Below are 12,435 nucleotides of genomic sequence, written 5' to 3'. Positions count from 1 at the left end.
CGGCATCCACACAAGGCACTCCAGCAGGGTGTCTCAACAAAATATCAATTAAAAAATATCAGGTGCCAGAAATATCAAAAATAATTTTTTGATGCACAAATATTTTTGACAAGAATATTGTTTTTTCAGGTAAGTACTATTACTATTTTAACCCTTTCACTATTAGGCCTTTTCCCCACAGTGCTGAGCCCTTTTTTTGGCAATTGGGGGTAGTTCGAACCTGGGCCTCCATAACTTTTCCACATTGTGGATGACCCTGGAACGGACTGAGAAAATAGGGAAATATAGCTACATTTTGAGTGTTTTTCGAGAAAAAAAAGGGAAAAAGTGCTCTACAAAAAAGTGTCTGGTTTTTCCCTAAAGAGGTATCAACAGAATTTTTCCTGTGCTGAAGTCACCATTTTCCCAGCTTTCAAGAACACGCAGAGCTGAATCACAAATCTTATTTTTTTTAACCAAGGCTTTGGCATTTTTCAAAGAAGTAGCCTAATTTTCCTTCCTGAAAAGTAGACAAAATTCTGAATTCAGCAAGAGGTCATCTGTGAAGACGCCTCAAGGTTTTCCCAAAGAAATTAACTGCAGAAATAAAATAAAATAAATATTGAAAATTTGTAGGAAAAAATGTTGATTTATGACAAAGTTTTCATTTATAACTTCACGTCACAATGGCAGATTTACAAAAGCAATATATCATGACATTTGCTAGACCCTTCTGGTTGTGGGGATATATAGAGTTTATGGGTTTTCTAAGAACTCGAGGTACCCAGAGCCAATAACTGAGCTACACCTTGTGATAGTTTTTCATTGTGTATAGAGCAATTTATATGGTAAAATATAGAGTGAAGAATAGGTAGCAAGGAAACCTATGTATTTCTGAAATAGTCACAAGATATGGAGTTTAGAAGCAGTAATAATTTGTACATCTCAGAATTTGAGGATACCCATACTAGCATGTGAATTAGAAGGCATTTCTCAAAATGTCTTCTCTCTTACACAGTGGCTTACATTTGGAAGACACAAATGCAAAAAAATACGGTAGGCAATAACACTTGTTCTACTATTCTGTGTCCCTCAATCTCCCAATAAAAAAGGTACCACATGTGTGGGTAAGCCTAGTGCCCGAGATAAGATAGGACCCAAAACGCAACATGGACACATCACATTTTTCCACTTTTCCTTTTTTGCATAGTGCCTACCTGTGGATTTTGGGCCCTACCTCAGCCAATACCTAGGGAAACCTAGCGAACCTGCACATTTTTTATAACTAGACACCTTGTCGAATCCAGGGATGGGTGACTTGTGTGGCTCCAACCAGGTTTTTCTCCCCAGAATCCCTTACAAATCTAAAACTTTGACTAAAACAAACAGATTTTCCTCTAACTTCTTTGATAGGATATTCTGAAATCTGCAGGGAGCAACTAATCTATCACCTACCATTCCCCCAAGTCTCCAGATAAAAATGGTACCTCACTTATGTGGGTAGGGCTAGTACCCGTAACAGGAAAGGCCAGGACAGGAACACACAACATGGATACAACAAATTTTTCTACTGAAACCTGACCTTTTTTTTTGCAATGTACTTAGCGGCAGATTTTTGGCCCTAGCTCAACCGGCACTTAGGGAAACCTAGCGAACATGCAAATTTTTGAAAACTAGACACCTGGGGGAATGCAGGGTAGGATGACTTGTGTGGCTCTCTCCAGGTTTTCTTACCTTAAAGCATTTCCTACCACCCAGTATTTCCCCAAGTCTCCCAATAAAAATGGCACCTCACTTGTGTGGGTGGGCATAGCGTCCGTGGCATGAAAGGGCCCAAAACACAATTTGTAAACATCAACATTTCGTGACCTGATTAGGCAATTGGGGAACCAGTGGTATTTGGGCCCGGACTCAACAGCTACCCAGTGAAACCTACAAAACCCAGACATTTCTGAAAACTAGACATACAGGGGAGTCCAACAGTATTTCTGACCCGCGAGGGGCAGATTGTGTTTAAACACCTTTGACCCCTTTTTTTAATGTTGCAGATAAAACATCCCGGTGTCAAGTGGGCTTTCTGCCCTTCCTAGGGGACCATACTGGAGGTAAAGATTTATCTACCCTGTGGGGGTGGGGGAGTGGAGGATAGGGGCAGAAAGACTGTTGATCATTTTGGAGTTAGGATAGGGAAGCTCAGCTCAATGTCTGGGCAAGCTGCCCCCACCACCGACAGGAATAAAAGACTAACTCCCTGGTGTCTAGATGGCTTTCTACTCCCCCGGGGGAAACTGGAGCTAAAGACCTCCTATCGGCCCCCAAGGGGGTGCAGAAAGACTGTTACATCCGATTTGGGGCCGTCATGATGACAGGGCAGCCGTCGCCACCCATTTCTGCACACAAAGATAATTCCTGGTTTCTATTAGGGTTTCTGCCCCTCTGTGGGGGGAGATTAGAGGTAATTACCGCCAATCTACCTCCAGGAAGAGATAGAAAACCTTTATTAGAAGAAGGAGGCACTAGCTCTTGTCAAGAGGGGCGCTCTGTCCTACAAAACTACCCCCTGGGTTCCAGTGTGCTTTCTGCTCCCGCCAGGGGCAGATTGGAGGAAAATACCTCTTATTTGCCCCTGAGGGGGGTGTAAAAAGACTGATGATGATGATTTGAGTGGAGTGGGGGCCCGGCCCTATGCCTGAGTGGGCTGTCCTCACGCGGTTTTGCCCAATAAAACCATCCTTGGTGTCTAGAAGGCTTTCTGCCCCTCCCTGGGGCAGACTGGAGGTAATTACCCCAATATACCTACAATGAGGAGCAGAAAGAGTCTGGTAGATGAGGTGGAGGAGGAGAGCACTAGCCCATTTCCAGGGAACCGCTCCACCCTCTCAAAAATAGTCCCTGGTGGCTAGATCCCTGCTTGGGGGTCTCCCTCCTGCTGCGATCCCCAAATAGAGATCCACTGGGGAAGGGTACCAATAAAGAGGGGAGATTCTCCCCTTTCCAATGATTCCCCCTCCCCTTCTGAATCAGTGCTCAGCAGACTGAGCTATGCCTCTGAGCAACAATGCTGTGAAAATGACATGAGCTGATCGGCTCATTTCACTTTCACTTTCAATGTATTGATGTCAGCACCATGCGTGCTGATCGTCATTACATACTGAAAAATAAAATGCCTAGGGCTGCTGGGAAAGCTCTTTCACAACTCTCGAGGCTGCAATAAAAGAAGCTTTGGCAAAGCCAATACGTCTTGCCTACACAAGAGCTACTACCTTTGGCAATGTGTTTTGTCATGTTGTACACCAGTGTGGCTGTTGTAAAGAATGGCTAAAAGTTAGTGGAGTGGGGGAGTAGAGTGTTGTGAAGTTAATTTGTTAGCATGTCATGAAGTAGGAGGAGTAGAGTACCTCTCCAAACACGGGGCAGATTGGAGTGGGGCAGATTGCTTTCAATTGGTGTGGGCAGACTAGAGTGGGGCAGATTGTTTTAGATTGGAGTGGGGTAGATTGTATTAGGGTGAATTGGGTTTGTTTTGGGTGGACTGGATGGGAGTGTGGTGGATTTGAGTGGGATGAACTGGACTGGGTGAGGTGGATTGGAGTGGGGCATACTGTTTTGGATTGGAGTGGGACACATTGGAGTGGGGCGGACTAGAGTGGCACAGATGGGTTTGGAGAGGGGCGGATTCAAGTGGGACAGATTGTTTTGGATTAAAGTGGGGCAGATTGGAATGAGGTGGACTGGAGTGGGGCAGATTGTTTTGGATTGGAGCGTGGCAATTTGTTTTGGATTGCAGTGGGGCAGATTGGAGTGGAGCAGATTGTTTTGGATTGGAGTGCAGTAGATAGCTAAGGGACAGACAGTTTTAGATTGGGGTGTATTGGAGTGGGGCAGATTGTTTTGGATTGGGGCATATTGTTTTGGATTGAAGTGGGGCAGATTCTTTTAAACTGGAGTGGGACAGGTTGTTTTGGAGTGGTGTGGACTGGTTTGGACTAGCAAGGGGCGAAATGGAGTGGGTTTGGAGGACTGGAGTGGGATGGGCAGGGTTGGGCTGAGTGGCTGGACTGGAGTGGGGCAGATTAGGGTGTACTGTATGACTATGTGTTAACGCATCATTTCATAAATTACACATAAGAAAGAAACAACATCACATTGCAATATTTTGAACAAGATAACCTTTTGACAAAAGCACCCATGAGCAAACAATAAATTAAACACAAGTGGAAAGTGAGAAAATAAGACTTGGCAAAATAAAAGAACGTTAGCTATAAAAAAGAAAACTTTGCAATTTTGTTTGTCCTGCTGGGCACGTTTTTGACAGTCACAAGCCTTCTATTTGCAGGGCACCAGAAGTTAACAAGAACAAAATAGTACCTCGATCACTTTGGGAGCAGCGGATGGGCACTGATTAAGTTTAATCAATCAGTGCTTGGTCCCTGCGCCACAGAGAGGAACGGAAATGATGCCTGGCCTGAAGTGGATGAATTACGAGGCTGTAAAGAAGAGTGTCACACAAGCCAACAAATGGTGAGCGACAGACAGGCGCATGCACTCTCAGGCTCGACCCTATAAAGAGGAAATCCCACTGGTATTCACACCAGAGGGATTTCCTGTCTCAGGTACGAGAATGGCCTGGAGCTGTCTTCAGCACAAGAGTACTGGTTCAGAGAAAGGCATGGAGCCAAACTCCATTCCGAACCAGTTAAATAACATTGATGTTTTTAATATCGTTTTCAATAATATAGTGATCAAAAATATATATTTTTTATTATTTGCATGTGTTTTAGTTGATATATTAATTTTATGCACTACTATTGTTTATATAAGGTTATCATGAAGGCCAACTAGAAAAGTTTCATCTATGTCTGTCATAGTAACCAGAGTTGGGGTCTGCTGACTGACGGACACACAAAGGGTAATTAATGTGAGTAGGTATCTGGTATTTCTTTAGCACAAGCCTCGCCAAAGGGCAGTGGAGTGCTGTGCAGGGTCAAAGACAAGCATAAAACCAACAAATAAGATGAGTAGAAGCTGGTTTGTCGATGGTCAATGCATTGTAATCTAGTGTACTTTAAAGAGACAAGTCTTTTACTCTTTCCTAAAGTGACACAGCCTCGAGGTACCCCTGAAGGACACAGCACTATTATTCCAGATCCTGGGTGCACAGCTGGAAAATGTCTGCTGTCTTTTTTTTTTCTTTTACAATTCTTTGTGCATGAGGGTGGCTCCTACTCAATTAACCTAAACTATGCTGTGCCAGTTGCACAGATTACAAAAACCAAAGGCAGGAATTACATGCATTAGCCACTAATTGCTCAGTAACTGTGCTTAATAAATTTATGATGTTAAAACACAGACTGACATGTATTTGTATGTGCACATAGCAGAGCATATTAGTGGTATTTGCAGACAGTGAACCTAGCCAAAAGCCAGAAGAATGTTCTAAAGAGCGAAACACAATAATACAGTCAACAAGAGATTAGAAGGGTAGCGGACTTCTCCTTTGTTGTGCTGTATTCTTTTTCTTTTAAGTCTTTGTGTATTTTTTTAAATAATTTTTCAGTATTAAAGTTTTTAAACGTAGGAAAGGTTGTGCTGGTTTTTTTTTTTTTATATGTTCTTTGAGCTGTTTCCTAAACTGGAGCACAGTTGCAGTGATTCTGGTGGAAGGTGGAATGTTGTTCATTATCCAGAGTGCATAGATTGAACAAGCCTGTGGGAATATGTCTGTAGTAAAGGTGCCTGAGATCCTCAGAAACGTGTGCAAAGAAATCTGGACAACCAATGCTACTCTAACAGCAGACTGTGACATACACAAATGCCACTCACATACCATACCATAATAGGCATAGGAAATTAGACAAGACAAGAGCCGGGATGAAGAGATGGCTCATAGCTAAAGCACAATTACACAAGAAATATATTATGAAGGGAATAGAAAAACTTTCACCATTCAAATCCCAGTGTCAACTCTGCAGTTCATGTGGAATTCAGGTCTCATCGTTGAGGGTTATAAAGAGTTAGGGCCTCCCCTCTACAGATTATAAAGAGTCCATTTTTTTACGGTGTGTGTTATAAGGAGCCCGCCCTTTCTTCTGCCGAAGTATAAGGAGTTTATGCCTCTTCCCGTCAGGTAGCAAGAAGTCCAGTGCTCTCCCTATATGTTATAAAGAATCTAGACTTCTTCATTGTAGGTTATAAGGAGCTCATGCCTTTCTCCTGTAGGGTGTCATGGGCCCAGACATATTCCCTGTTGATTATAAGGAGCCCAGGCTATTCCACTGCAGGATGTGAGGGGTCCAGACTTCTTCACTGTAGGTTATAAAAAGTCCAGGCCTTTCCAGTGCAGGCTTTAAGGGCCCGAGACGCCTTCACTGGAGGTCATAAGAAGTCCAGGTCTTTCTACTGCAGGCTAGATAAGGGCTCCAGACTTCTTTGCTTTGGATTATAAATCCAGGCATTTCACTGTAGGCTGTAAGGGGTCCACACAGATTCACTGTACGCTAAATAGCACAGGCCTTTCCCTTGTGTGTTGCTAGGATTGCAGAGGTTAAAGGGTTCAGGCCTCTCCATTACAGGTTACAAGGTGTCAGTCTGCTCTCCTATATATTTTAAGGTGTACAGGCCTCTCTTCTGTAAATTGTAGGGAGTCCAGGCCTACCCACTATGGGTTATAAGGTGATCAGGTCTCTCAAAGAGTGCAGGCCTACCCCTTATAGGTTAAACGGCCAGGCTCCTCCTCTGTAGGTTTTAAGTAGGTCGGGGCTGTCCTCCCCGAACTGTAAAGAGTACAGACCTCTCCTTTGTAAGATAAAAGGACTTCAAGCTTCTTTGTCACAAGGGGTTCAGGCCTATAGGTTGAGCTCAGGCTTCTCGGTAAAGGTTACAAAGGGCCCAGGCCTCTCCTCTCACATCATAGGGTCCAGAGCCAGGCCCTCAACAGTCGGCCCTTTATTTGAAGCTTGTAACTAGTTCGACGATTTCCACAGCGGTTTAAATAGGTATTTGACCTTCATCCAGCTCTCTGCCAAGGATTATCGTATGCAACCACTCGGATGGTGACCCGTGGGCCGGATTCAGAGTAGATGCTGCCCAAGCACGGCCCACCCTCTTCCTACCGGGTTCAAAGTTGGCGGAGTCCGCGTGCGTCACTGTGAGTAGCGTCCCAATGGCTTCCGTGCATAGTATTCAGGAGTCGGTGATGTGAAGGGGCGGAGTCCGCATGTCATTGTGAGTAGTGTCTTAGTGAGACCTACTGGTCCAGTATGCAGGTGCTGGAGATGTAATTCGCGGAGCCAGGGTACGTCGCTGTGACTAGCGTCTCGTGACTTCCAGCGACCCGAGCGAGAGTGAAACGAGGCTGCGCATGTTACAGTGAATAGTAACTTTGCTGGAGTCAAGGGGTGTCGGTCTGCGCATGTCGGAGCGAGTAGTATCTAATCCTAGCAGGCACTGGGACGGGTCTCCGCAAGTCAGAGTGAGTTTGCAGAGACGCCTTCCAGGCACCCGGAAGTGCCAATGTGAGTAGTGTCTTTGGCAGGCTCTGGGGTTGGTCTGCGCATGTCAGCGCGAGGCCGCCTTTGCTAGGTTTAGGTGCAGCCTGCGCACGTGGGCGGGCTGTGCATCAATAGTGTCTTCCCTGGGAGACGGTGGGAGCGGTCCGTGCGTGTGTGCCCACTGGACTGTAGATGTGTAGCATAGTTTCAAGTTTTCAGATTACTAATGTGTGACATTTCATTGATTTCAGAGGGAGTATGAGTGGCATTCTGCTCATAGCTGCTGTCCCAGGTCAAACCGGATGATTTTGGATGATCATCCAACTACTTCAGAAATCATTCTCATATCATCAGACATCCTCGAGCTCTTGAAGTCATCAAAAAACTGTAGGAACTAGTCCTGATGATTTGAGGATGATTTGCAAATGACTACCTGATTACCTCACATGGTGGGATTGTTGTTGAGTACTTGAGGATGATTTGAACATGACTGATTATTTCACAAAACAAGATTGTTACTGATGATTTGCGGATGAGTACCTGATTACCCAAGAGTGCTCATGCATGCAAATGGGAGTATCACTAGTTATTTGGCAGTACACTACATCAGGAGTCACAACATTGAGGTAACTACATTGGGAGTACATGTTACATTGCAGTTTGTTACATTGGGAGTGCCTCTATTTTGCATCCCTAAAGGTAAACTTTTTTAGGGTCGACCCTGTGAGTGCATGTGCTAGCGCATGTGTCTCGCTTGCAAGACTCTGCTGTGTTCAGTACAGGGCTTGGTTCCTGCCTGTCGCTCACCATTTGTTGGTTTACGTGGCACTCTTCTTTACAGCCTTGTAATTTGTCAAGGCATGCCTGGCATCACTTCCGTTTCTCTGGTTGGAGCAGGGATCGAGCACTAATTGATGCAACTTAATTAGTGTCCGTCCGCTGTTCCCGACGTGATTGAGGTACTATTTGTTTTTTGTTTTTTAACTTCGAGTGCCCTGCAAACAGAAGACTTGCGACTGGCAAAAATGTGCCCAGCAGGCACAATATTGTAAAGTTTTTTTTTTTAAAGCTAACCTTGTTTATTTTGCCAAGTCATCTTTTCTTAGTTTCTTGTCATGTTTTCTTTTGTTTTTGCTCATGGGCTCTGTTGTCAAAAGATGACAATTAACTTGTTTGAAATATACCATACCCATTGCTTTGCAAAAGCTTGTTTAAAATTATTTCTATATATGTAAATTATTTTGCATATTAATTCCACCTACTGCCTAGCACATGTATGTGTACACACATACATGCATGTGTGTGTGTGTGTGTGTAGATATGTTCATTGCTATATTATTAATATTAATTTAAGTTATTAGAGCCTTAAACGTATTGTTAATACTAAAAATATGTAAAATCAAAATAGAAATAAAGTAAAAGAACTTAACAAACTTTGTGCGTTTTTTTCTAATAATTTTAGGTACTCTTAGAAAAACCCTAATTTATGTGTCTGTTATAGTAAAGGAATATACAGTTCCACAATAATATGTATGGTAGTTATATGCAAAGAATCTAATTTCAAGTGAAGGGCTGAAACAACGTTGTGGTTCGACCCCTGACCTCTGCTCAACATCCTCTGACCAAATCACTTAACCTCCCTGTTCCTAAAAGTAATTGCAACGTCTGGCTACCAAGTGTAAAAATAACTTGTTCTCATGTTTCTCTGATTTCTCTTTCTACCAAGTTTGCGCTATATAAAACTGCACTTAAATGTTTTACTTTCAAAACCAAATTAAAATTTGAGCGGTGTTTCGTCTGCATCTACAAAAGTTAGCTCAAACAAGAAAAATAAAGGCGTCTAAAGATGGTGTGCACATCTGCAGAGATGGTGTAGGTATAAGTTAGGAAAAGGTTGTCTTTGCCAATGGTTGATGGTTACCTAATTTTCACTGCTTTCTCCTTGCTTTGTCCCTCATTTCATGACTGCCTTCTCCTTGCTTTTCTCTTGTTCTCACTGATTTCTCCTTGCTTTTCATAGTTTTTTGTGTGCCTTCTCCTCTGCTTGTCCCTCGTTTTCTTTGCTTTCTCCTTGCTTTTTCTGCCATTTTCTGTGTGTCTTACCCTTGCGTTTCCTTGCTTTCACTGCTTTCTCCTTGTTTTTTCTGTCAGGTTTTGTGTGCCTTCTCCTTGCTTTTTTTTCGCTTTCACTGTTTTCTCCTTGCTTTTCCTGACTTTTTTTGTGTGCCTCTTCCTTGCTTTTCCCTCTTTCTCACTGCTTTCTCCTTGCTTTTCCCCCGCTTGAGTGCCTCCTCCCTGCTTTCCCCTTGTTCTAACTGCTTTCTCCTTGCTTTTCCCCATTTTTTGATCACCTTCTCCTTGCTTTTCTCTCATTCTCACTGCTTTCTTCTTGCTTTTCACTCGTTTTCACACCTTTCTCCTTGCTTTGCACTGTTTTTCATGTGCTTTCTTCTTGCTTTTCACTCGTTTCACTTTCTCCTTGCTTTTTCTACCGTTTTTTGTCTGCCTTCTCATTGCTTTTCCCTAATTCTCACTGCTTTTTCCTCCATTTTTGATGCCTTCTCCTTGCTTCTCCCTCTTTTTCACTTCTTTCTCCTTGATTTTCCCCCGTTTTGTGTGGCTTCTCCTTGCTTTTCCTTCATTTTCACTGCTTTCTCCTTGCCTTTTCCCCCTATTTTTGTGTGTGTCTTCTCCTTACTTTTGGATCAAATCTGTTTATTGGTATTTAACATACATGACCCAAATACAAAGCTCTGTGCCTACATCCAAATCGGCTGGCTGTCAGAATTTAGAAGAATCCCTTGCACAGAAGTCAAAGGACAGTCTGCCAGAGAATACTGGTTGACATTGTTAGACGTACTTACTCATCCCCACAGCCCTGCCCCTAGGAGCCTATAGCCGTAGCACAAATGACAAGACAATCTGGTCCAAGAAAGAACTGAAAACTGAAAAACAAACAGGAACACAAAATACATATCTGCTTTCCCGCGCCACCCTCAACAGTACCGCCCCTTCCTGCCCCTCCCCCTCCTTGTCCCCGGCCCCTCCAGGAAAGACCCCGCACCCTGCCCCCCCTCCGCTTCACCAGCCAGCCTCCCACCATTAGGTATCTCGCAGTAGCCCCAGAACCTTTAAATATGCCAGGCAAGTCAATTTGTTAAATTCCATGGACAAAATCTGAATGAACGGTCTCCATATATTACAGATGTCTCCTGCCCTCTGCCTAGATGCCATTGTTAATTTCTCCATTGCCAGGATGAACCAAAGCTTATGAAGCCAGGAGGTATAAGTCGGGACCCTGTTCGATCCCAGAGAGCTACGATCGCCTGCAGCAATGCATTAAGGGCCAGGGCCATCTGCTGCCCTCTCTGCGAGCGAAGAGGGAAGGTGAGAGGATTGGGTAAGCCCAAAATAACATATGACGGCAGCCTAGGGATCTCTGTCTGGAATACTCTGTCTATATCGTCCAGGATGCTCTTCCAGTATCTATTTAACTTGAGGCAATGCCATAGCAGGTGTATAAGTGTGCCCGTGTTACCGCAACCCCTCCAGCAAAGGCCCGACTTAGAGGGATCCCACGCATGCACCCTTGCCGTGGTATAGTACCAGTAGGTAGCCAGCTTATAGGCCGTCTCTGTCCCTGACGTGTTGTAAGCTGTGTGATGCGCTCTATAATGGACACGTTCCCATTCTTCCTCTGTCAGCTCCCTCCCCAACTCTTCCTCCCATCTCCTCTGCCCCTTGGATTTAGTCGGCAGCTCCACCCCCTGCAAAAGTCTATACAGTTCCGATATCACCCGCTTATCATCTTTCTTTACCAGAAGCCATTTCTCGAACAGTGTTAGCGGTCTGTCTACAAATGGCCCGATCGCCGGCTGGAGGGCCCAATGTCGAACCTGGTAGTACATCAGCCTATCTGCCTCCGTAAGCCCATAAGTCTCCCTCATCTGGTCAAAAGGAATTACTCCATCCGCATCAAATATGCTCCCGACCCTTTTGTAGCCCCCTTCATACCAGCGGCAAAAGGGCTCCACCTGTAGACCTGGGACAAAGTCAGGGTTCTCACAGATCGTGACATGGGAGATGGGAAGGTCGTCAAACCGTGCTTCCTCACCACCACATACCACACCCGGAGTGTCGTACCTGTAACCGGAGAGGAATAAAGCCCCGGCGCTCTGTGCCTACGCCGGAGCCAGGGCTCCTTCAAAATATGAGACCCAGCGACCGCCTGGTCCATAAAGCACCAGTGCTTTTCGGTGAGCGGGCGACTCCACTCCAGCAGAAAGCGCAGCTGGGCGGCTTGAAAATACCTCAGCAGGCAAGGGACCGCCAGTCCCCCCTCCTCCTTAGGACGGTACAAAGCGCGCTGCGGAATCCGCGCAGGCTTCCCATCCTATATAAATTTCAAGATCGCTGACTGGAGTGTCGCTATAGTATGTGGCGGCGGAGTCAGAGGAAGCGTTTGAAACCCATAAAGTATGCGCGGCAATACTGTCATCTTGACCGCAGAGACCCTGCCGAACCAGGAGAGACTCTGTTTCCCCCATTTCCCTAGGTCCCTCAAAATCTCAGAGAGAGGGAAGTGTAGTTCAAGCTAGACGTCCTCACCGCCGATGTTGCCAATGCAATGCCCAGGTAAGGTACATGCGACGCTGACCATATAAAGGGATATCAAGACTTTAAGGCCTCCTCATGCTCTGGAAGGATTGACAAACTTAAGACTTGAGATTTCTGCGTATTCACTTTGAACCCAGAGACCCCGCTAAACACGCTAAGGGCATCCATGAGGGCAGGCAGCGAGACTATGGGATCCGCCAGAGTGAGAATCACATCATCCGCCTGTAAACTAATGAGGTGATGGTCTCCCCCAAATTTGACACCAGAGATGTGAGGATCATCGCGAAGACGCTGGGCGAGAGGCTCCATATAAAGCGCAAACAACAGAGGGGAGTGCGGGCACCCCTGC

The 12,435-nt window shown here is 45.0% G+C and overlaps 1 pseudogene; it reads right to left on the bottom strand.

The window, feature by feature from the left end:
* LOC138287355 (zinc finger protein 268-like) overlaps positions 1-7,328 on the bottom strand; it is a 72,517-nt pseudogene extending 65,189 nt beyond the window's left edge.
* Between the last annotated feature and the right edge of the window lie 5,107 nt (positions 7,329-12,435).

Source organism: Pleurodeles waltl, chromosome 4_1 (assembly GCF_031143425.1).
Source record: "Pleurodeles waltl isolate 20211129_DDA chromosome 4_1, aPleWal1.hap1.20221129, whole genome shotgun sequence".
Lineage (NCBI taxonomy): Eukaryota > Metazoa > Chordata > Amphibia > Caudata > Salamandridae > Pleurodeles > Pleurodeles waltl.
This window is presented reverse-complemented; position numbering and strand designations above follow the sequence as displayed.